Source organism: Pleurodeles waltl, unplaced genomic scaffold, assembly GCF_031143425.1.
Source record: "Pleurodeles waltl isolate 20211129_DDA unplaced genomic scaffold, aPleWal1.hap1.20221129 scaffold_39, whole genome shotgun sequence".
Lineage (NCBI taxonomy): Eukaryota > Metazoa > Chordata > Amphibia > Caudata > Salamandridae > Pleurodeles > Pleurodeles waltl.
This window is the reverse complement of record NW_027150097.1, coordinates 2,855,001-2,879,657: the sequence shown is the minus strand read 5'-3', so window position 1 is coordinate 2,879,657 and position 24,657 is coordinate 2,855,001. Positions and strand designations below refer to the sequence as shown.

At 43.1% G+C, this 24,657-nt stretch overlaps 13 non-coding genes across 13 annotated transcripts; all 13 read right to left on the bottom strand.

Moving 5' to 3' along the window:
- Positions 1–934: 934 nt before the first annotated feature.
- TRNAT-UGU (transfer RNA threonine (anticodon UGU)) lies at positions 935–1,007 on the bottom strand. The gene has a single exon. It is a non-coding gene; the product is annotated as a tRNA-Thr (tRNA).
- A 1,761-nt stretch (positions 1,008–2,768) lies between these two features.
- Positions 2,769–2,841, bottom strand: TRNAT-UGU (transfer RNA threonine (anticodon UGU)). Its single transcript has one exon. It is a non-coding gene; the product is annotated as a tRNA-Thr (tRNA).
- A 1,756-nt stretch (positions 2,842–4,597) lies between these two features.
- Positions 4,598–4,670, bottom strand: TRNAT-UGU (transfer RNA threonine (anticodon UGU)). Its single transcript has one exon. It is a non-coding gene; the product is annotated as a tRNA-Thr (tRNA).
- Positions 4,671–6,431: 1,761 nt separating this feature from the next.
- On the bottom strand, positions 6,432–6,504 carry TRNAT-UGU (transfer RNA threonine (anticodon UGU)). Its single transcript has one exon. It is a non-coding gene; the product is annotated as a tRNA-Thr (tRNA).
- A 1,762-nt stretch (positions 6,505–8,266) lies between these two features.
- TRNAT-UGU (transfer RNA threonine (anticodon UGU)) lies at positions 8,267–8,339 on the bottom strand. The gene has a single exon. It is a non-coding gene; the product is annotated as a tRNA-Thr (tRNA).
- Positions 8,340–10,099: 1,760 nt separating this feature from the next.
- TRNAT-UGU (transfer RNA threonine (anticodon UGU)) lies at positions 10,100–10,172 on the bottom strand. The gene has a single exon. It is a non-coding gene; the product is annotated as a tRNA-Thr (tRNA).
- Positions 10,173–11,934: 1,762 nt separating this feature from the next.
- Positions 11,935–12,007, bottom strand: TRNAT-UGU (transfer RNA threonine (anticodon UGU)). The gene has a single exon. It is a non-coding gene; the product is annotated as a tRNA-Thr (tRNA).
- A 1,762-nt stretch (positions 12,008–13,769) lies between these two features.
- Positions 13,770–13,842, bottom strand: TRNAT-UGU (transfer RNA threonine (anticodon UGU)). The gene has a single exon. It is a non-coding gene; the product is annotated as a tRNA-Thr (tRNA).
- Positions 13,843–15,603: 1,761 nt separating this feature from the next.
- Positions 15,604–15,676, bottom strand: TRNAT-UGU (transfer RNA threonine (anticodon UGU)). Its single transcript has one exon. It is a non-coding gene; the product is annotated as a tRNA-Thr (tRNA).
- Positions 15,677–17,437: 1,761 nt separating this feature from the next.
- Positions 17,438–17,510, bottom strand: TRNAT-UGU (transfer RNA threonine (anticodon UGU)). Its single transcript has one exon. It is a non-coding gene; the product is annotated as a tRNA-Thr (tRNA).
- A 1,760-nt stretch (positions 17,511–19,270) lies between these two features.
- On the bottom strand, positions 19,271–19,343 carry TRNAT-GGU (transfer RNA threonine (anticodon GGU)). Its single transcript has one exon. It is a non-coding gene; the product is annotated as a tRNA-Thr (tRNA).
- A 1,753-nt stretch (positions 19,344–21,096) lies between these two features.
- On the bottom strand, positions 21,097–21,169 carry TRNAT-UGU (transfer RNA threonine (anticodon UGU)). The gene has a single exon. It is a non-coding gene; the product is annotated as a tRNA-Thr (tRNA).
- A 1,762-nt stretch (positions 21,170–22,931) lies between these two features.
- On the bottom strand, positions 22,932–23,004 carry TRNAT-UGU (transfer RNA threonine (anticodon UGU)). The gene has a single exon. It is a non-coding gene; the product is annotated as a tRNA-Thr (tRNA).
- Between the last annotated feature and the right edge of the window lie 1,653 nt (positions 23,005–24,657).

Sequence of the window (24,657 nt, the reverse complement as noted above, 5' to 3'; positions counted from 1 at the left end):
ACATAATTAATTGAACTTTTGCTGGTTACATAGATAATTGCACTTTTGCCGATAGGTTTCAATATGAGTGAACTGTAGCAGCGCGATTGCGCTCATTATTTACATTTAATGAGTCAAGAAAAGTCTGGTTGGGAGTTTACAACTGCTAATAGCTCTATCTCTGAGAAATGCCAGACCAGTTGTATTGCAAGTGCTTGTTTACTCTTTGTATCTGTTCTGCAAATTGCAGCACACCACATGCAAAGAGGCAGTAACATGGAGAAATAAAGACATCTGTTCTCCTTACACCAGCCTCGGGGAGGCGCACCATTGTGGCACAAAAATATGACTGTATGTTTTTGTAAACATGGGTTTACATCAAAATCCATGTGTGGATGTACAAGAAAACCATGTACCACCTGTGGAACACCTACCTGACGCAAAGTAAAGCATGGCAGAGCAAGGTGCTGTGTGCTGTTACTTTTTCTTAACATGAGCATGGCTTTGTAAATACCAAAAAACGAATTGTGTTAATGCTGCATCGAAAAAGTGATGCAACCCGATGAAAAATCTGTTTAAACATGGGCCTAAATGTACACTTAAATTCCGGACCCGAAAAAAAGAACAAGTTAAAATCTCACAGTGAAATCAGGATGATATTAAAAAAATGACATGTGCATTGGAAAGGACGTGGCTGAAGGGGCACCAAAGCCAACGACCAAGTCAAGAATGATATTTTGGGATGTCACACTCTAAACATCCCCCATACTCACACAAGTCAATTGTATGACCCTGTAGGAGTCTTGTGTTTGTCATTCCACTGACACTGTGTGCAATGCCCCCCGTTCTTGCGTGCTTTGCCCTGTGTCGCCTTTGTTTTTCTATCTTGAAAAGAATATTTGTAGTGAGGCTCCCCAATGAACTAAAAAGTGTTGTTAAATCCAAAATGTTTGTGAGGCCCCAGTGAGATTTGAACTCACGACCCCTGGTTTACAAGACAAGTGCTCTAAGCCCTGAGCTATGGAGCCAGGAGCTTGTCAAGATGCCGTGCTGTGGACTATATGAAGGAGCAGAGCATACCTGAGTTACAATGGAATCAGCAGGAGAGAGGATTGTGTGAGTCTGAGAAAGAAAAGGGGCATAGCTTCAAACCTGAATCTGGCTTAGCTTTCCAAGGCTACTATTGCCAGTGATTGTGCATTTTAAAAAGGTAGTACATTTGTATCCTTTCAAGGAGTACATCTATGGGTGCAGATTTGCTACTTTTTTGGTAAACTGATCACTAATTGGAATATTTAGAAAGAAGGGACGCAGTGCAGCACAGCGACCAAAGTTCCTTTGTGCGTCACTCGAAGAGAGCAGAACTGAGACATATCTTCACAGAAATGGTGCAGTTCTGCTCTTTGTCTATGCAAAGGTGCACTTCGGGCTGCCTTGAGTGCATGGGTATCTGCCTTATGTTCAGAGAGCTGATGTGCATAAAGGGATATCTTCCTCCAACTATCATAGGAGATTTTTTAGAGTCAAGCCTGCGCTAGAATGCGCTTGCGCATGCCTATTGCTTGCGAGACGCTGTTGTAGTTAGAAAAGGGCTAGGAGCCCCGTCCATTTCACGTTGGTGTCTTTCATTGGTTCGTGGGCTTCCCTGTTAAAATCTGCTTGCTTTCATTAGTGGAAGGCATGCATACGTCATGCCTTTTCCGGTGGTTAGCCCTCCTTGAGCGCAGCGACCAAGTACTGAAAACATAGGAGGCTCGCTGTTTTCCATCTGGTTTGTGGACTACTTTTTCTCTTTTTTTCACAGCACGATCTCGTTTGACAGAAGTCGAGCTCATTGCATGACATCGACCCTGTTACATAATTAATTGAACTTTTGCCGGTTACATAGATAATTGCACTTTTGCCGATAGGTTTCAATATGAGTGAACTGTAGCAGGGCGATTGCGCTCATTATTTACATTTAATGAGTCAAGAAAAGTCTGGTTGGGAGTTTACAACTGCTAATAGCTCTATCTCGGAGAAATGCCAGACCAGTTGTATTGCAAGTGCTTGTTTACTCCTTGTATCTGTTCTGCAAATTGCAGCACACCACATGCAAAGAGGCAGTAACATGGAGAAATAAAGACATCTGTTCTCCTTACACCAGCCTCGGGGAGGCGCACCATTGTGGCACAAAACCATGACTGTATGTTTTTGTAAACATGGGTTTACATCAAAATCCATGTGTGGATGTACAAGAAAACCATGTACCACCTGTGGAACACCTACCTGACGCAAAGTAAAGCATGGCAGAGCAAGGTGCTGTGTGCTGTTACTTTTTCTTAAAATGTGCATGGCTTTGTAAATACCAAAAAACTAATTGTGTTAATGCTGCATCGAAAAAGTGATGCAACCCGATGAGAAATCTGTTTAAACATGGGCCTAAATGTTCACTTAAATTCCGGACCTGAAAAAAAGAACAAGTTAAAATCTCACAGTGAAATCAGGATGATATTAAAAAAATGACATGTGCATTGGAAAGGACGTGGCTGAAGGGGCACCAAAGCCAATGACCAAGTCAAGAATGATATTTTGGGATGTCACACTCTAAACATCCCCCATACTCACACAAGTCAATTGTATGACCCTGTAGGAGTCTTGTGTTTGTCATTCCACTGACACTGTGTGTAATGCCCCCCGTTCTTGCGTGCTTTGCCCTGTGTCGCCTTTGTTTTTCTATCTTGAAAAGAATATTTGTAGTGAGGCTCCCCAATGAACTAAAAAGTGTTGTTAAATCCAAAATGTTTGTGAGGCCCCAGTGAGATTTGAACTCACGACCCCTGGTTTACAAGACCAGTGCTCTAACCCCTGAGATATGGAGCCAGGAGCTTGTCAGGATGCCGTGCTGGGGACTATATGAAGGAGCAGAGCGTACCTGAGTTACAATGGAATCAGCAGGAGAGAGGATTGTGTGAGTCTGAGAAAGAAAAGGGGCATAGCTTCAAACCTGAATCTGGCATAGCTTTCCAAGGCTACTATTGCCAGTGATTGTGTATTTTAAAAAGGTAGTAAATTTGTATCCTTTCAAGGAGTACATCTATGGGTGCAGATTTGCTACTTTTTTGGTAAACTGATCATTAATTGGAATATTTAGAAAGAAGGGACGCAGTGCAGCACAGCCAGCAAAGTTCCTTTGTGCCTCACTCGTAGAGAGCAGAACTGAGACATATCTTCACAGAAATGGTGCAGTTCTGCTCTTTGTCTATGCAAAGGTGCACTTCGGGCTGCCTTGAGTGCAAGGGTATCTGCCTTATGTTCAGGAGAGCTGATGTGCATAAAGGGATATCTTCCTCCAACTATCATAGGAGATTTTTTAGAGTCAAGCCTGCGCTAGAATGCGCATGCGTATTGCTTGCGAGACGCTGTTGTAGTTAGAAAAGGGCTAGGAGCCCCGTCCATTTCACGTTGGTGTCTTTCATTGGTTCGTGGGCTTCCCTGTTAAAATCTGCTTGCTTTTGTTAGTGGAAGGCATGCATACGTCATGCCTTTTCCGGTGGTTAGCCCTCCTTGAGCGCAGCGATCAAGTACTGAAAACATAGGAGGCTCGCTGTTTTCCATCTGGTTTGTGGACTACTTTTTCTCTTTTTTTCACAGCACGATCTCGTTTGACAGAAGTCGAGCTCATTGCATGACATCGACCCTGTTACATAATTAATTTAACTTTTGCTGGTTACATAGATAATTGCACTTTTGCCGATAGGTTTCAATATGAGTGAACTGTAGCAGCGCGATTGCGCTCATTATTTACATTTAATGAGTCAAGAAAAGTCTGGTTGGGAGTTTACAACTGCTAATAGCTCTATCTCTGAGAAATGCCAGACCAGTTGTATTGCAAGTGCTTGTTTACTCTTTGTATCTGTTCTGCAAATTGCAGCACACCACATGCAAAGAGGCAGTAACATGGAGAAATAAAGACATCTGTTCTCCTTACACCAGCCTCGGGGAGGCGCACCATTGTGGCACAAAAATATGACTGTATGTTTTTGTAAACATGGGTTTACATCAAAATCCATGTGTGGATGTACAAGAAAACCATGTACCACCTGTGGAACACATACCTGACGCAAAGTAAAGCATGGCAGAGCAAGGTGCTGTGTGCTGTTACTTTTTCTTAACATGAGCATGGCTTTGTAAATACCAAAAAACGAATTGTGTTAATGCTGCATCGAAAAAATGATGCAACCCGATGAAAAATCTGTTTAAACATGGGCCTAAATGTACACTTAAATTCCGGACCCGAAAAAAAGAACAAGTTAAAATCTCACAGTGAAATCAGGATGATATTAAAAAAATGACATGTGCATTGGAAAGGACGTGGCTGAAGGGGCACCAAAGCCAACGACCAAGTCAAGAATGATATTTTGGGATGTCACACTCTAAACATCCCCCATACTCACACAAGTCAATTGTATGACCCTGTAGGAGTCTTGTGTTTGTCATTCCACTGACACTGTGTGCAATGCCCCCCGTTCTTGCGTGCTTTGCCCTGTGTCGCCTTTGTTTTTCTATCTTGAAAAGAATATTTGTAGTGAGGCTCCCCAATGAACTAAAAAGTGTTGTTAAATCCAAAATGTTTGTGAGGCCCCAGTGAGATTTGAACTCACGACCCCTGGTTTACAAGACAAGTGCTCTAAGCCCTGAGCTATGGAGCCAGGAGCTTGTCAAGATGCCGTGCTGTGGACTATATGAAGGAGCAGAGCATACCTGAGTTACAATGGAATCAGCAGGAGAGAGGATTGTGTGAGTCTGAGAAAGAAAAGGGGCATAGCTTCAAACCTGAATCTGGCTTAGCTTTCCAAGGCTACTATTGCCAGTGATTGTGCATTTTAAAAAGGTAGTACATTTGTATCCTTTCAAGGAGTACATCTATGGGTGCAGATTTGCTACTTTTTTGGTAAACTGATCACTAATTGGAATATTTAGAAAGAAGGGACGCAGTGCAGCACAGCGACCAAAGTTCCTTTGTGCGTCACTCGAAGAGAGCAGAACTGAGACATATCTTCACAGAAATGGTGCAGTTCTGCTCTTTGTCTATGCAAAGGTGCACTTCGGGCTGCCTTGAGTGCATGGGTATCTGCCTTATGTTCAGAGAGCTGATGTGCATAAAGGGATATCTTCCTCCAACTATCATAGGAGATTTTTTAGAGTCAAGCCTGGGCTAGAATGCGCTTGCGCATGCGTATTGCTTGCGAGACGCTGTTGTTGTTAGAAAAGGGCTAGGAGCCCCGTCCATTTCACGTTGGTGTCTTTCATTGGTTCGTGGGCTTCCCTGTTAAAATCTGCTTGCTTTCATTAGTGGAAGGCATGCATACGTCATGCCTTTTCCGGTGGTTAGCCCTCCTTGAGCGCAGCGACCAAGTACTGAAAACATAGGAGGCTCGCTGTTTTCCATCTGGTTTGTGGACTACTTTTTCTCTTTTTTTCACAGCACGATCTCGTTTGACAGAAGTCGAGCTCATTGCATGACATCGACCCTGTTACATAATTGATTGAACTTTTGCTGGTTACATAGATAATTGCACTTTTGCCAATAGGTTTCAATATGAGTGAACTGTAGCAGCGCGATTGCGCTCATTATTTACATTTAATGAGTCAAGAAAAGTCTGGTTGGGAGTTTACAACTGCTAATAGCTCTATCTCGGAGAAATGCCAGACCAGTTGTATTGCAAGTGCTTGTTTACTCTTTGTATCTGTTCTGCAAATTGCAGCACACCACATGCAAAGAGGCAGTAACATGGAGAAATAAAGACATCTGTTCTCCTTACACCAGCCTCGGGGAGGCGCACCATTGTGGCACAAAACCATGACTCTATGTTTTTGTAAACATGGGTTTACATCAAAATCCATGTGTGGGTGTACAAGAAAACCATGTACCACCTGTGGAACACCTACCTGACGCAAAGTAAAGCATGGCAGAGCAAGGTGCTGTGTGCTGTTACTTTTTCTTAACATGTGCATGGCTTTGTAAATACCAAAAAACGAATTGTGTTAATGCTGCATAGAAAAAGTGATGCAACCCGATGAAAAATCTGTTTAAACATGGGCCTAAATGTACACTTAAATTCCGGACCTGAAAAAAAGAACAAGTTAAAATCTCACAGTGAAATCAGGATGATATTAAAAAAATGACATGTGCATTGGAAAGGACGTGGCTGAAGGGGCATCAAAGCCAACGACCAAGTCAAGAATGATATTTTGGGATGTCACACTCTAAACATCCCCCATACTCACACAAGTCAATTGTATGACCCTGTAGGAGTCTTGTGTTTGTCATTCCACTGACACTGTGTGTAATGCCCCCCGTCCTTGCGTGCTTTGCCCTGTGTCGCCTTTGTTTTTCTATCTTGAAAAGAATATTTGTAGTGAGGCTCCCCAATGAACTAAAAAGTGTTGTTAAATCCAAAATGTTTGTGAGGTCCCAGAGAGATTTGAACTCACGACCCCTGGTTTACAAGACCAGTGCTCTTACCCCTGAGCTATGGAGCCAGGAGCTTGTCAGGACGCCGTGCTGGGGACTATATGAAGGAGCAGAGCGTACCTGAGTTACAATGGAATCAGCAGGAGAGAGGATTGTGTGAGTCTGAGAAAGAAAAGGGGCATAGCTTCAAACCTGAATCTGGCATAGCTTTCCAAGGCTACTATTGCCAGTGATTGTGTATTTTAAAAAGGTAGTAAATTTGTATCCTTTCAAGGAGTACATCTATGGGTGCAGATTTGCTACTTTTTTGGTAAACTGATCATTAATTGGAATATTTAGAAAGAAGGGACGCAGTGCAGCACAGCCAGCAAAGTTCCTTTGTGCCTCACTCGTAGAGAGCAGAACTGAGACATATCTTCACAGAAGTGGTGCAGTTCTGCTCTTTGTCTATGCAAAGGTGCACTTCGGGCTGCCTTGAGTGCAAGGGTATCTGCCTTATGTTCAGGAGAGCTGATGTGCATAAAGGGATATCTTCCTCCAACTATCATAGGAGATTTTTTAGAGTCAAGCCTGCGCTAGAATGCGCTTGCGCATGCGTATTGCTTGCGAGACGCTGTTGTAGTTAGAAAAGGGCTAGGAGCCCCGTCCATTTCACGTTGGTGTCTTTCATTGGTTCGTGGGCTTCCCTGTTAAAATCTGCTTGCTTTCGTTAGTGGAAGGCATGCATACGTCATGCCTTTTCCGGTGGTTAGCCCTCCTTGAGCGCAGCGACCAAGAACTGAAAACATAGGAGGCTCGCTGTTTTCCATCTGGTTTGTGGACTACTTTTTCTCTTTTTTTCACAGCACGATCTCGTTTGACAGAAGTCGAGCTCATTGCATGACATCGACCCTGTTACATAATTAATTGAACTTTTGCCGGTTACATAGATAATTGCACTTTTGCCGATAGGTTTCAATATGAGTGAACTGTAGCAGCGCGATTGCGCTCATTATTTACATTTAATGAGTCAAGAAAAGTCTGGTTGGGAGTTTACAACTGCTAATAGCTCTATCTCTGAGAAATGCCAGACCAGTTGTATTGCAAGTGCTTGTTTACTCTTTGTATCTGTTCTGCAAATTGCAGCACACCACATGCAAAGAGGCAGTAACATGGAGAAATAAAGACATCTGTTCTCCTTACACCAGCCTCGGGGAGGCGCACCATTGTGGCACAAAACCATGACTGTATGTTTTTGTAAACATGGGTTTACATCAAAATCCATGTGTGGATGTACAAGAAAACCATGTACCACCTGTGGAACACCTACCTGACGCAAAGTAAAGCATGGCAGAGCAAGGTGCTGTGTGCTGTTACTTTTTCTTAACATGTGCATGGCTTTGTAAATACCAAAAAACGAATTGTGTTAATGCTGCATCGAAAAAGTGATGCAACCCGATGAAAAATCTGTTTAAACATGGGCCTAAATGTACACTTAAATTCCGGACCTGAAAAAAAGAACAAGTTAAAATCTCACAGTGAAATCAGGATGATATTAAAAAAATGACATGTGCATTGGAAAGGACGTGGCTGAAGGGGCACCAAAGCCAACGACCAAGTCAAGAATGATATTTTGGGATGTCACACTCTAAACATCCCCCATACTCACACAAGTCAATTGTATGACCCTGTAGGAGTCTTGTGTTTGTCATTCCACTGACACTGTGTGCAATGCCCCCCGTTCTTGCGTGCTTTGCCCTGTGTCGCCTTTGTTTTTCTATCTTGAAAAGAATATTTGTAGTGAGGCTCCCCAATGAACTAAAAAGTGTTGTTGAATCCAAAATGTTTGTGAGGCCCCAGTGAGATTTGAACTCACGACCCCTGGTTTACAAGACAAGTGCTCTAAGCCCTGAGCTATGGAGCCAGGAGCTTGTCAAGATGCCGTGCTGTGGACTATATGAAGGAGCAGAGCATACCTGAGTTACAATGGAATCAGCAGGAGAGAGGATTGTGTGAGTCTGAGAAAGAAAAGGGGCATAGCTTCAAACCTGAATCTGGCTTAGCTTTCCAAGGCTACTATTGCCAGTGATTGTGCATTTTAAAAAGGTAGTAAATTTGTATCCTTTCAAGGAGTACATCTATGGGTGCAGATTTGCTACTTTTTTGGTAAACTGATCACTAATTGGAATATTTAGAAAGAAGGGACGCAGTGCAGCACAGCGACCAAAGTTCCTTTGTGCGTCACTCGAAGAGAGCAGAACTGAGACATATCTTCACAGAAATGGTGCAGTTCTGCTCTTTGTCTATGCAAAGGTGCACTTCGGGCTGCCTTGAGTGCATGGGTATCTGCCTTATGTTCAGAGAGCTGATGTGCATAAAGGGATATCTTCCTCCAACTATCATAGGAGATTTTTTAGAGTCAAGCCTGCGCTAGAATGCGCTTGCGCATGCGTATTGCTTGCGAGACGCTGTTGTAGTTAGAAAAGGGCTAGGAGCCCCGTCCATTTCACGTTGGTGTCTTTCATTGGTTCGTGGGCTTCCCTGTTAAAATCTGCTTGCTTTCGTTAGTGGAAGGCATGCATACGTCATGCCTTTTCCGGTGGTTAGCCCTCCTTGAGCGCAGCGACCAAGTACTGAAAACATAGGAGGCTCGCTGTTTTCCATCTGATTTGTGGAATACTTTTCCCTTTTTTTCACAGCACGATCTCGTTTGACAGAAGTCGAGCTCATTGCATGACATCGACCCTGTTACAAAATTAATTGAACTTTTGCCGGTTACATAGATAATTGCACTTTTGCCGATAGGTTTCAATATGAGTGAACTGTAGCAGCGCGATTGCGCTCATTATTTATATTTAATGAGTCAAGAAAAGTCTGTTTGGGAGTTTACAACTGCTAATAGCTCTATCTCGGAGAAATGCCAGACCAGTTGTATTGCAAGTGCCTGTTTACTCTTTGTATCTGTTCTGCAAATTGCAGCACACCACATTCAAAGAGGCAGTAACATGGAGAAATAAAGACATCTGTTCTCCTTACACCAGCCTCGGGGAGGCGCACCATTGTGGCACAAAACCATGACTGTATGTTTTTGTAAATATGGGTTTACATCAAAATCCATGTGTGGGTGTACAAGAAAACCATGTACCACCTGTGGAACACCTACCTGACGCAAAGTAAAGCATTGCAGAGCAAGTTGCTGTGTGCTGTTACTTTTTCTTAACATGTGCATGGCTTTGTAAATACCAATAAACGAATTGTGTTAATGCTGCATCGAAAAAGTGATGCAACCCGATGAAAAATCTGTTTAAACATGGGCCTAAATGTACACTTAAATTCCGGACCCGAAAAAAAGAACAAGTTAAAATCTCACAGTGAAATCAGGATGATATTTAAAAAATGACACGTGCATTGGAAAGGACGTGGCTGAAGGGGCACCAAAGCCAATGACCAAGTCAAGAATGATATTTTGGGTTGTCACACTCTAAACATCCCCCATACTCACACAAGTCAATTGTATGACCCTGTAGGAGTCTGGTGTTTGTCATTCCACTGACACTGTGTGTAATGCCCCCCGTTCTTGCGTGCTTTGCCCTGTGTCGCCTTTGTTTTTCTATCTTGAAAAGAATATTTGTAGTGAGGCTCCCCAATGAACTAAAAAGTGTTGTTAAATCCAAAATGTTTGTGAGGTCCCAGTGAGATTTGAACTCACGACCCCTGGTTTACAAGACCAGTGCTCTAACCCCTGAGCTATGGAGCCAGGAGCTTGTCAGGATGCCGTGCTGGGGACTATATGAAGGAGCAGAGCGTACCTGAGTTACAATGGAATCAGCAGGAGAGAGGATTGTGTGAGTCTGAGAAAGAAAAGGGGCATAGCTTCAAACCTGAATCTGGCATAGCTTTCCAAGGCTACTATTGCCAGTGATTGTGTATTTTCAAAAGGTAGTAAATTTGTATCCTTTCAAGGAGTACATCTATGGGTGCAGATTTGCTACTTTTTTGGTAAACTGATCATTAATTGGAATATTTAGAAAGAAGGGACGCAGTGCAGCACAGCCAGCAAAGTTCCTTTGTGCCTCACTCGTAGAGAGCAGAACTGAGACATATCTTCACAGAAATGGTGCAGTTCTGCTCTTTGTCTATGCAAAGGTGCACTTCGGGCTGCCTTGAGTGCAAGGGTATCTGCCTTATGTTCAGGAGAGCTGATGTGCATAAAGGGATATCTTCCTCCAACTATCATAGGAGATTTTTTAGAGTCAAGCCTGCGCTAGAATGCGCTTGCGCATGCGTATTGCTTGCGAGACGCTGTTGTAGTTAGAAAAGGGCTAGGAGCCCCGTCCATTTCACGTTGGTGTCTTTCATTGGTTTGTGGGCTTCCCTGTTAAAATCTGCTTGCTTTCATTAGTGGAAGGCATGCATACGTCATGCCTTTTCCGGTGGTTAGCCCTCCTTGAGCGCAGCGACCAAGTACTGAAAACATAGGAGGCTCGCTGTTTTCCATCTGGTTTGTGGACTACTTTTTCTCTTTTTTTCACAGCACGATCTCGTTTGACAGAAGTCGAGCTCATTGCATGACATCGACCCTGTTACATAATTAATTGAACTTTTGCCGGTTACATAGATAATTGCACTTTTGCCGATAGGTTTCAATATGAGTGAACTGTAGCAGGGCGATTGCGCTCATTATTTACATTTAATGAGTCAAGAAAAGTCTGGTTGGGAGTTTACAACTGCTAATAGCTCTATCTCGGAGAAATGCCAGACCAGTTGTATTGCAAGTGCTTGTTTACTCCTTGTATCTGTTCTGCAAATTGCAGCACACCACATGCAAAGAGGCAGTAACATGGAGAAATAAAGACATCTGTTCTCCTTACACCAGCCTCGGGGAGGCGCACCATTGTGGCACAAAACCATGACTGTATGTTTTTGTAAACATGGGTTTACATCAAAATCCATGTGTGGATGTACAAGAAAACCATGTACCACCTGTGGAACACCTACCTGACGCAAAGTAAAGCATGGCAGAGCAAGGTGCTGTGTGCTGTTACTTTTTCTTAAAATGTGCATGGCTTTGTAAATACCAAAAAACTAATTGTGTTAATGCTGCATCGAAAAAGTGATGCAACCCGATGAGAAATCTGTTTAAACATGGGCCTAAATGTTCACTTAAATTCCGGACCTGAAAAAAAGAACAAGTTAAAATCTCACAGTGAAATCAGGATGATATTAAAAAAATGACATGTGCATTGGAAAGGACGTGGCTGAAGGGGCACCAAAGCCAATGACCAAGTCAAGAATGATATTTTGGGATGTCACACTCTAAACATCCCCCATACTCACACAAGTCAATTGTATGACCCTGTAGGAGTCTTGTGTTTGTCATTCCACTGACACTGTGTGTAATGCCCCCCGTTCTTGCGTGCTTTGCCCTGTGTCGCCTTTGTTTTTCTATCTTGAAAAGAATATTTGTAGTGAGGCTCCCCAATGAACTAAAAAGTGTTGTTAAATCCAAAATGTTTGTGAGGCCCCAGTGAGATTTGAACTCACGACCCCTGGTTTACAAGACCAGTGCTCTAACCCCTGAGCTATGGAGCCAGGAGCTTGTCAGGATGCCGTGCTGGGGACTATATGAAGGAGCAGAGCGTACCTGAGTTACAATGGAATCAGCAGGAGAGAGGATTGTGTGAGTCTGAGAAAGAAAAGGGGCATAGCTTCAAACCTGAATCTGGCATAGCTTTCGAAGGCTACTATTGCCAGTGATTGTGTATTTTAAAAAGGTAGTAAATTTGTATCCTTTCAAGGAGTACATCTATGGGTGCAGATTTGCTACTTTTTTGGTAAACTGATCATTAATTGGAATATTTAGAAAGAAGGGACGCAGTGCAGCACAGCCAGCAAAGTTCCTTGGTGCCTCACTCGTAGAGAGCAGAACTGAGACATATCTTCACAGAAATGGTGCAGTTCTGCTCTTTGTCTATGCAAAGGTGCACTTCGGGCTGCCTTGAGTGCAAGGGTATCTGCCTTATGTTCAGGAGAGCTGATGTGCATAAAGGGATATCTTCCTCCAACTATCATAGGAGATTTTTTAGAGTCAAGCCTGCGCTAGAATGCGCTTGCGCATGCGTATTGCTTGCGAGACGCTGTTGTAGTTAGAAAAGGGCTAGGAGCCCCGTCCATTTCACGTTGGTGTCTTTCATTGGTTCGTGGGCTTCCCTGTTAAAATCTGCTTGCTTTTGTTAGTGGAAGGCATGCATACGTCATGCCTTTTCCGGTGGTTAGCCCTCCTTGAGCGCAGCGACCAAGTACTGAAAACATAGGAGGCTCGCTGTTTTCCATCTGGTTTGTGGACTACTTTTTCTCTTTTTTTCACAGCACGATCTCGTTTGACAGAAGTCGAGCTCATTGCATGACATCGACCCTGTTACATAATTAATTGAACTTTTGCTGGTTACATAGATAATTGCACTTTTGCCGATAGGTTTCAATATGAGTGAACTGTAGCAGCGCGATTGCGCTCATTATTTACATTTAATGAGTCAAGAAAAGTCTGGTTGGGAGTTTACAACTGCTAATAGCTCTATCTCTGAGAAATGCCAGACCAGTTGTATTGCAAGTGCTTGTTTACTCTTTGTATCTGTTCTGCAAATTGCAGCACACCACATGCAAAGAGGCAGTAACATGGAGAAATAAAGACATCTGTTCTCCTTACACCAGCCTCGGGGAGGCGCACCATTGTGGCACAAAAATATGACTGTATGTTTTTGTAAACATGGGTTTACATCAAAATCCATGTGTGGATGTACAAGAAAACCATGTACCACCTGTGGAACACCTACCTGACGCAAAGTAAAGCATGGCAGAGCAAGGTGCTGTGTGCTGTTACTTTTTCTTAACATGAGCATGGCTTTGTAAATACCAAAAAACGAATTGTGTTAATGCTGCATCGAAAAAGTGATGCAACCCGATGAAAAATCTGTTTAAACATGGGCCTAAATGTACACTTAAATTCCGGACCCGAAAAAAAGAACAAGTTAAAATCTCACAGTGAAATCAGGATGATATTAAAAAAATGACATGTGCATTGGAAAGGACGTGGCTGAAGGGGCACCAAAGCCAACGACCAAGTCAAGAATGATATTTTGGGATGTCACACTCTAAACATCCCCCATACTCACACAAGTCAATTGTATGACCCTGTAGGAGTCTTGTGTTTGTCATTCCACTGACACTGTGTGCAATGCCCCCCGTTCTTGCGTGCTTTGCCCTGTGTCGCCTTTGTTTTTCTATCTTGAAAAGAATATTTGTAGTGAGGCTCCCCAATGAACTAAAAAGTGTTGTTAAATCCAAAATGTTTGTGAGGCCCCAGTGAGATTTGAACTCACGACCCCTGGTTTACAAGACAAGTGCTCTAAGCCCTGAGCTATGGAGCCAGGAGCTTGTCAAGATGCCGTGCTGTGGACTATATGAAGGAGCAGAGCATACCTGAGTTACAATGGAATCAGCAGGAGAGAGGATTGTGTGAGTCTGAGAAAGAAAAGGGGCATAGCTTCAAACCTGAATCTGGCTTAGCTTTCCAAGGCTACTATTGCCAGTGATTGTGCATTTTAAAAAGGTAGTACATTTGTATCCTTTCAAGGAGTACATCTATGGGTGCAGATTTGCTACTTTTTTGGTAAACTGATCACTAATTGGAATATTTAGAAAGAAGGGACGCAGTGCAGCACAGCGACCAAAGTTCCTTTGTGCGTCACTCGAAGAGAGCAGAACTGAGACATATCTTCACAGAAATGGTGCAGTTCTGCTCTTTGTCTATGCAAAGGTGCACTTCGGGCTGCCTTGAGTGCATGGGTATCTGCCTTATGTTCAGAGAGCTGATGTGCATAAAGGGATATCTTCCTCCAACTATCATAGGAGATTTTTTAGAGTCAAGCCTGCGCTAGAATGCGCTTGCGCATGCCTATTGCTTGCGAGACGCTGTTGTAGTTAGAAAAGGGCTAGGAGCCCCGTCCATTTCACGTTGGTGTCTTTCATTGGTTCGTGGGCTTCCCTGTTAAAATCTGCTTGCTTTCATTAGTGGAAGGCATGCATACGTCATGCCTTTTCCGGTGGTTAGCCCTCCTTGAGCGCAGCGACCAAGTACTGAAAACATAGGAGGCTCGCTGTTTTCCATCTGGTTTGTGGACTACTTTTTCTCTTTTTTTCACAGCACGATCTCGTTTGACAGAAGTCGAGCTCATTGCATGACATCGACCCTGTTACATAATTAATTGAACTTTTGCCGGTTACATAGATAATTGCACTTTTGCCGATAGGTTTCAATATGAGTGAACTGTAGCAGGGCGATTGCGCTCATTATTTACATTTAATGAGTCAAGAAAAGTCTGGTTGGGAGTTTACAACTGCTAATAGCTCTATCTCGGAGAAATGCCAGACCAGTTGTATTGCAAGTGCTTGTTTACTCCTTGTATCTGTTCTGCAAATTGCAGCACACCACATGCAAAGAGGCAGTAACATGGAGAAATAAAGACATCTGTTCTCCTTACACCAGCCTCGGGGAGGCGCACCATTGTGGCACAAAACCATGACTGTATGTTTTTGTAAACATGGGTTTACATCAAAATCCATGTGTGGATGTACAAGAAAACCATGTACCACCTGTGGAACACCTACCTGACGCAAAGTAAAGCATGGCAGAGCAAGGTGCTGTGTGCTGTTACTTTTTCTTAAAATGTGCATGGCTTTGTAAATACCAAAAAACTAATTGTGTTAATGCTGCATCGAAAAAGTGATGCAACCCGATGAGAAATCTGTTTAAACATGGGCCTAAATGTTCACTTAAATTCCGGACCTGAAAAAAAGAACAAGTTAAAATCTCACAGTGAAATCAGGATGATATTAAAAAAATGACATGTGCATTGGAAAGGACGTGGCTGAAGGGGCACCAAAGCCAATGACCAAGTCAAGAATGATATTTTGGGATGTCACACTCTAAACATCCCCCATACTCACACAAGTCAATTGTATGACCCTGTAGGAGTCTTGTGTTTGTCATTCCACTGACACTGTGTGTAATGCCCCCCGTTCTTGCGTGCTTTGCCCTGTGTCGCCTTTGTTTTTCTATCTTGAAAAGAATATTTGTAGTGAGGCTCCCCAATGAACTAAAAAGTGTTGTTAAATCCAAAATGTTTGTGAGGCCCCAGTGAGATTTGAACTCACGACCCCTGGTTTACAAGACCAGTGCTCTAACCCCTGAGATATGGAGCCAGGAGCTTGTCAGGATGCCGTGCTGGGGACTATATGAAGGAGCAGAGCGTACCTGAGTTACAATGGAATCAGCAGGAGAGAGGATTGTGTGAGTCTGAGAAAGAAAAGGGGCATAGCTTCAAACCTGAATCTGGCATAGCTTTCCAAGGCTACTATTGCCAGTGATTGTGTATTTTAAAAAGGTAGTAAATTTGTATCCTTTCAAGGAGTACATCTATGGGTGCAGATTTGCTACTTTTTTGGTAAACTGATCATTAATTGGAATATTTAGAAAGAAGGGACGCAGTGCAGCACAGCCAGCAAAGTTCCTTTGTGCCTCACTCGTAGAGAGCAGAACTGAGACATATCTTCACAGAAATGGTGCAGTTCTGCTCTTTGTCTATGCAAAGGTGCACTTCGGGCTGCCTTGAGTGCAAGGGTATCTGCCTTATGTTCAGGAGAGCTGATGTGCATAAAGGGATATCTTCCTCCAACTATCATAGGAGATTTTTTAGAGTCAAGCCTGGGCTAGAATGCGCTTGCGCATGCGTATTGCTTGCGAGACGCTGTTGTAGTTAGAAAAGGGCTAGGAGCCCCGTCCATTTCACGTTGGTGTCTTTCATTGGTTCGTGGGCTTCCCTGTTAAAATCTGCTTGCTTTCATTAGTGGAAGGCATGCATACGTCATGCCTTTTCCGGTGGTTAGCCCTCCTTGAGCGCAGCGACCAAGTACTGAAAACATAGGAGGCTCGCTGTTTTCCATCTGGTTTGTGGACTACTTTTTCTCTTTTTTTCACAGCACGATCTCGTTTGACAGAAGTCGAGCTCATTGCATGACATCGACCCTGTTACATAATTGATTGAACTTTTGCTGGTTACATAGATAATTGCACTTTTGCCAATAGGTTTCAATATGAGTGAACTGTAGCAGCGCGATTGCGCTCATTATTTACATTTAATGAGTCAAGAAAAGTCTGGTTGGGAGTTTACAACTGCTAATAGCTCTATCTCGGAGAAATGCAAGACCAGTTGTATTGCAAGTGCTTGTTTACTCTTTGTATCTGTTCTGCAAATTGCAGCACACCACATGCAAAGAGGCAGTAACATGGAGAAATAAAGACATCTGTTCTCCTTACACCAGCCTCGGGGAGGCGCACCATTGTGGCACAAAAATATGACTGTATGTTTTTGTAAACATGGGTTTACATCAAAATCCATGTGTGGATGTACAAGAAAACCATGTACCACCTGTGGAACACATACCTGACGCAAAGTAAAGCATGGCAGAGCAATGTGCTGTGTGCTGTTACTTTTTCTTAACATGAGCATGGCTTTGTAAATACCAAAAAACGAATAGTGTTAATGCTGCATCGAAAAAGTGATGCAACCCGATGAAAAATCTGTTTAAACATGGGCCTAAATGTACACTTAAATTCCGGACCCGAAAAAAAGAACAAGTTAAAATCTCACAGTGAAATCAGGATGATATAAAAAAAATGACATGTGCATTGGAAAGGACGTGGCTGAAGGGGCACCAAAGCCAACGACCAAGTCAAGAATGATATTTTGGGATGTCACACTCTAAACATCCCCCATACTCACACAAGTCAATTGTATGACCCTGTAGGAGTCTTGTGTTTGTCATTCCACTGACACTGTGTGCAATGCCCCCCGTTCTTGCGTGCTTTGCCCTGTGTCGCCTTTGTTTTTCTATCTTGAAAAGAATATTTGTAGTGAGGCTCCCAATGAACTAAAAAGTGTTGTTAAATCCAAAATGTTTGTGAGGCCCCAGTGAGATTTGAACTCACGACCCCTGGTTTACAAGACAAGTGCTCTAAGCCCTGAGCTATGGAGCCAGGAGCTTGTCAAGATGCCGTGCTGTGGACTATATGAAGGAGCAGAGCATACCTGAGTTACAATGGAATCAGCAGGAGAGAGGATTGTGTGAGTCTGAGAAAGAAAAGGGGCATAGCTTCAAACCTGAATCTGGCTTAGCTTTCCAAGGCTACTATTGCCAGTGATTGTGCATTTTAAAAAGGTAGTAAATTTGTATCCTTTCAAGGAGTACATCTATGGGTGCAGATTTGCTACTTTTTTGGTAAACTGATCACTAATTGGAATATTTAGAAAGAAGGGACGCAGTGCAGCACAGCGACCAAAGTTCCTTTGTGCGTCACTCGAAGAGAGCAGAACTGAGACATATCTTCACAGAAATGGTGCAGTTCTGCTCTTTGTCTATGCAAAGGTGCACTTCGGGCTGCCTTGAGTGCATGGGTATCTGCCTTATGTTCAGAGAGCTGATGTGCATAAAGGGATATCTTCCTCCAACTATCATAGGAGATTTTTTAGAGTCAAGCCTGCGCTAGAATGCGCTTGCGCATGCGTATTGCTTGCGAGACGCTGTTGTAGTTAGAAAAGGGCTAGGAGCCCCGTCCATTTCACGTTGGTGTCTTTCATTGGTTCGTGGGCTTCCCTGTTAAAATCTGCTTGCTTTCGTTAGTGGAAGGCATGCATACGTCATGCCTTTTCCGGTGGTTAGCCCTCCTTGAGCGCAGCGACCAAGTACTGAAAACATAGGAGGCTCGCTGTTTTCCATCTGATTTGTGGAATACTTTTCCCTTTTTTTCACAGCACGATCTCGTTTGACAGAAGTCGAGCTCATTGCATGACATCGACCCTGTTACAAAATTAATTGAACTTTTGCCGGTTACATAGATAATTGCACTTTTGCCGATAGGTTTCAATATGAGTGAACTGTAGCAGCGCGATTGCGCTCATTATCTATATTTAATGAGTCAAGAAAAGTCTGTTTGGGAGTTTACAACTGCTAATAGCTCTATCTCGGAGAAATGCCAGACCAGTTGTATTGCAAGTGCCTGTTTACTCTTTGTATCTGTTCTGCAAATTGCAGCACACCACATGCAAAGAGGCAGTAACATGGAGAAATAAAGACATCTGTTCTCCTTACACCAGCCTCGGGGAGGCGCACCATTGTGGCACAAAACCATGACTGTATGTTTTTGTAAATATGGGTTTACATCAAAATCCATGTGTGGGTGTACAAGAAAACCATGTACCACCTGTGGAACACCTACCTGACGCAAAGTAAAGCATGGCAGAGCAAGGTGCTGTGTGCTGTTACTTTTTCTTAACATGTGCATGGCTTTGTAAATACCAAAAAACGAATTGTGTTAATGCTGCATCGAAAAAGTGATGCAACCCGATGAAAAATCTGTTTAAACATGGGCCTAAATGTACACTTAAATTCCGGACCCGAAAAAAAGAACAAGTTAAAATCTCACAGTGAAATCAGGATGATATTAAAAAAATGACATGTGCATTGGAAAGGACGTGGCTGAAGGGGCACCAAAGCCAACGATCCAGTCTAGAATGATATTTTGGGATGTCACACTCTAAACATCCCCCATACTCACACAAGTCAATTGTATGACCCTGTAGGAGTCTTGTGTTTGTCATTCCACTGACACTGTGTGTAATGCCCCCCGTTCTTGCGTGCTTTGCCCTGTGTCGTCTTTGTTTTTCTATCTTGAAAACAATATTTGTAGTGAGGCTCCCCAATGAACTAAAAAGTGTTGTTAAATCCCAAATGTTTGTGAGGCCCCAGTGAGATTTGAACTTAGGACCCCTGATTTACCAGACCAGTGCTCTAACCCCTGAGCTATGGAGCCAGGAGCTTGTCAGGATGCCGTGCTGGGGACTATATGAAGGAGCAGAGCATACCTGAGTTACAATGGAATCAGCAGGAGAGAGGATTGTGTGAGTCTGAGAAAGAGAAGGGGCATAGCTTCAAACCTGAATCTGGCATAGCTTTCCAAGGCTACTATTGCCAGTGATTGTGTATTTTAAAAAGGTAGTAAATTTGTATCCTTTCAAGGAGTACATCTATGGGTGCAGATTTGCTACTTTTTTGGTAAACTGATCACTAATTGGAATATTTAGAAAGAAGGGACGCAGTGCAGCACAGCGAGCAAAGTTCCTTTGTGCGTCACTCGAAGAGAGCAGAACTGAGACATATCTTCACAGAAATGGTGCAGTTCTGCTCTTTGTCTATGCAAAGGTGCACTTCGGGCTGCCTTGAGTGCAAGGGTATCTGCCTTATGTTCAGGAGAGCTGATGTGCATAAAGGGATATCTTCCTCCAACTATCATAGGAGATTTTTTAGAGTCAAGCCTGCGCTAGAATGCGCTTGCGCATGCGTATTGCTTGCGAGACGCTGTTGTAGTTAGAAAAGGGCTAGGAGCCCCGTCCATTTCACGTTGGTGTCTTTCATTGGTTCGTGGGCTTCCCTGTTAAAATCTGCTTGCTTTCATTAGTGGAAGGCATGCATACGTCATGCCTTTTCCGGTGGTTAGCCCTCCTTGAGCGCAGCGACCAAGTACTGAAAACATAGGAGGCTCGCTGTTTTCCATCTGGTTTGTGGACTACTTTTTCTCTTTTTTTCACAGCACGATCTCGTTTGACAGAAGTCGAGCTCATTGCATGACATCGACCCTGTTACATAATTAATTGAACTTTTGCCGGTTACATAGATAATTGCACTTTTGCCGATAGGTTTCAATATGAGTGAACTGTAGCAGCACGATCGCTCTCATTATTTACATTTAATGAGTCAAGAAAAGTCTGGTTGGGAGTTTACAACTGCTAATAGCTCTATCTCGGAGAAATGCCAGACATGTTGTATTGCAAGTGCTTGTTTACTCTTTGTATCTGTGCTGCAAATTGTAGCACACCACATGCAAAGAGGCAGTGACATGGAGAAATAAAGACATCTGTTCGCCTTACACCAGCCTCGGGTAGGCGCAACATTGTGGCACAAAACCATGACTGTATGTTTTTGTAACTATGGGTTTACATCAAAATCCATGTGTGGATGCACAAGAAAACCATGTACCACCTGTGGAACACCTACCTGACGCAAAGTAAAGCATGGCAGAGCAAGGTACTGTTACTTTTTCTTAACATGTGCATGGCTTTGTAAATACCAAAAAACGAATTGTGTTAATGCTGCATCAAAAAAGTGATGCAACCCGATGAAAAATCTGTTTAAACATGGGCCTAAATGTACACTTAAATTCCGGACCCAAAAAAAAGAACAAGTTAAAATCTCACAGTGAAATCAGGATGATATTAAAAAAATGACGTGCATTGGAAAGGACGTGGCTGAAGGGGCACCAAAGCCAACGACCAAGTCAAGAATGATATTTTGGGATGTCACACTCTAAACATCCCCCATACTCACACAAGTCAATTGTATGACCCTGTAGGAGTCTTGTGTTTGTCATTCCACTGACACTGTGTGTAATGCCCCCCGTTCTTGCGTGCTTTGCCCTGTGTCGCCTTTGTTTTTCTATCTTGAAAAGAATATTTGTAGTGAGGCTCCCCAATGAACTAAAAAGTGTTGTTAAATCCCAAATGTTTGTGAGGCCCCAGTGAGATTTGAACTCACGACCCCTGGTTTACAAGACCAGTGCTCTAACCCCTGAGCTATGGAGCCAGGTGCGTGACAGGATGCCGTGCTGGGGACTATATGAAGGAGCAGAGCATACCTGAGTTACAATGGAATCAGCAGGAGAGAGGATTGTGTGAGTCTGAGAAAGAAAAGGGGCATAGCTTCAAACCTGAATCTTGCATAGCTTTCCAAGGCTACTATTGCCAGTGTTTGTGTATTTTAAAAAGGTAGTTAATTTGTTTCCTTTCAAGGAGTACATCTATGGGTGCAGATTTGCTACTTTTTTGGTAAACTGATCACTAATTGGAATATTTAGAAAGAAGGGACGCAGTGCAGCACAGCGAGCAAAGTTCCTTTGTGCGTCACTCGAAGAGAGCAGAACTGAGACATATCTTCACAGAAATGGTGCAGTTCTGCTCTTTGTCTATGCAAAGGTGCACTTCGGGCTGCCTTGAGTGGAAGGGTATCTGCCTTATGTTCAGGAGAGCTGATGTGCATAAAGGGATATCTTCCTCCAACTATCCTAGGAGATTTTTTAGAGTCAAGCCTGCGCTAGAATGCGCTTGCGCATGCGTATTGCTTGCGAGACGCTGTAGTAGTTAGAAAAGGGCTAGGAGCCCCGTCCATTTCACGTTGGTGTCTTTCATTGGTTCGTGGGCTTCCCTGTTCAAATCTGCTTGCTTTCGTTAGTGGAAGGCATGCATACGTCATGCCTTTTCCGGTGGTTAGCCCTCCTTGAGCGCAGCGACCAAGTACTGAAAACATAGGAGGCTCGCTGTTTTCCATCTGGTTTGTGGACTACTTTTTCTCTTTTTTTCACAGCACGATCTCGTTTGACAGAAGTCGAGCTCATTGCATGACATCGATCCTGTTACATAATTAATTGAACTTTTGCCGGTTACATAGATAATTGCACTTTTGCCGATAGGTTTCAATATGAGTGAACTGTAGCAGCGCGATTGCGCTCATTATTTACATTTAATGAGTCAAGAAAAGTCTGGTTGGGAGTTTACAACTGCTAATAGCTCTATCTCGGAGAAATGCCAGACCAGTTGTATTGCAAGTGATTGTTTACTCTTTGTATCTGTTCTGCAAATTGCAGCACACCACATGCAAAGAGGCAGTAACATGGAGAAATAAAGACATCTGTTCTCCTTACACCAGCCTCGGGGAGGCGCACCATTGTGGCACAAAACCATGACTGTATGTTTTTGTAAACATGGGTTTACATCAAAATCCATGTGTGGATGTACAAGAAAACCATGTACCACCTGTGGAACACCTACCTGACGCAACGTAAAGCATGGCAGAGCAAGGTGCTGTGTGCTGTTACTTTTTCTTAACATGTGCATGGCTTTGTAAATACCCAAAAACAAATTGTGTTAATGCTGTATCGAAAAAGTGATGCAACCTGATGAAAAATCTGTTTAAACGTGGGCCTAAATGTACACTTAAATTCCGGACCCGAAAAAAAGAACAAGTTAAAGTCTCACAGTGAAATCAGGATGATATTAAAAAAATTACATGTGCATTGGAAAGGACGTGGCTGAAGGGGCACCAAAGCCAACGACCAAGTCAAGAATGATATTTTGGGATGTCACACTCTAAACATCCCCCATACTCACACAAGTCAATTGTATGACCCTGTAGGAGTCTTGTGTTTGTCATTCCACTGACACTGTGTGTAATGCCCCCTGTTCTTGCGTGCTTTGCCCTGTGTCGCTTTTGTTTTTCTATCTTGAAAAGAATATTTGTAGTGAGGCTCCCCAATGAACTAAAAAGTGTTGTTAAATCCAAAATGTTTGTGAGGCCCCAGTGAGATTTGAACTCACGACCCCTGATTTACAAGACCAGTGCTCTAACTCCTGAGCTATGGAGCCAGGAGCTTGTCAGGATGCCGTGCTGGGGACTATATGAAGGAGCAGAGCATACCTGAGTTACAATAGAATCAGCAGTAGAGAGGATTGTGTGAGTCTGAGAAAGAAAAGGGGCATAGCTTCAAACCTGAATCTGGCATAGCTTTCCAAGGCTACTATTGCCAGTGATTGTGTATTTTAAAAAGGTAGTAAATTTGTATCCTTTCAAGGAGTACATCTATGGGTGCAGATTTGCTACTTTTTTGGTAAACTGATCACTAATTGGAATATTTAGAAAGAAGGGACGCAGTGCAGCACAGCCAGCAAAGTTCCTTTGTGAGTCACTCGAAGAGAGCAGAACTGAGACATATCTTCACAGAAATGGTGCAGTTCTGCTCTTTGTCTATGCAAAGGTGCACTTCGGGCTTCCTTGAGTGCAAGGGTATCTGCCTTATGTTCAGGAGAGCTGATGTGCATAAAGGGATATCTTCCTCCAACTATGATAGGAGATTTTTTAGAGTCAAGCCTGCGCTAGAATGCGCTTGCGCATGCGTATTGCTTGCGAGACGCTATTGTACTTAGAAAAGGGCTAGGAGCCCCGTCCATTTCACGTTGGTGTCTTTCATTGGTTCGTGGGCTTCCCTGTTAAAATCTGCTTGCTTTTGTTAGTGGAAGGCATGCATACGTCATGCCTTTTCCGGTGGTTAGCCCTCCTTGAGCGCAGCGACCAAGTACTGAAAACATAGGAGGCTCGCTGTTTTCCATCTGGTTTGTGGACTACTTTTTCTCTTTTTTTCACAGCACGATCTCGTTTGACAGAAGTCGAACTCATTGCATGACATCGATCCTGTTACATAATTAATTGAACTTTTGCCGGTTACATAGATAATTGCACTTTTGCCGATAGGTTTCAATATGAGTGAACTGTAGCAGCGCGATTGCGCTCATTATTTACATTTAATGAGTCAAGAAAAGTCTGGTTGGGAGTTTACAATTGCTAATAGCTCTATCTTGGAGAAATGCCAGACCAGTTGTATTGCAAGTGATTGTTTACTCTTTGTATCTGTTCTGCAAATTGCAGCACACCACATGCAAAGAGGCAGTAACATGGAGAAATAAAGACATCTGTTCTCCTTACACCAGCCTCGGGGAGGCGCACCATTGTGGCACAAAACCATGACTGTATGTTTTTGTAAACATGCGTTTACATCAAAATCCATGTGTGGATGTACAAGAAAACCATGTACCACCTGTGGAACACCTACCTGACGCAAAGTAAAGCATGGCAGAGCAAGGTGCTGTGTGCTGTTACTTTTTCTTAACATGTGCATGGCTTTGTAAATACCCAAAAACAAATTGTGTTAATGCTGCATCGAAAAAGTGATGCAACCTGATGAAAAATCTGTTTAAACGTGGGCCTAAATGTACACTTAAATTCCGGACCCGAAAAAAAGAACAAGTTAAAGTCTCACAGTGAACTCAGGATGATATTAAAAAAATGACATGTGCATTGGAAAGGACGTGGCTGAAGGGGCACCAAAGCCAACGACCAAGTCAAGAATGATATTTTGGGATGTCACACTCTAAACATCCCCCATACTCACACAAGTCAATTGTATGACCCTGTAGGAGTCTTGTGTTTGTCATTCCACTGACACTGTGTGTAATGCCCCCTGT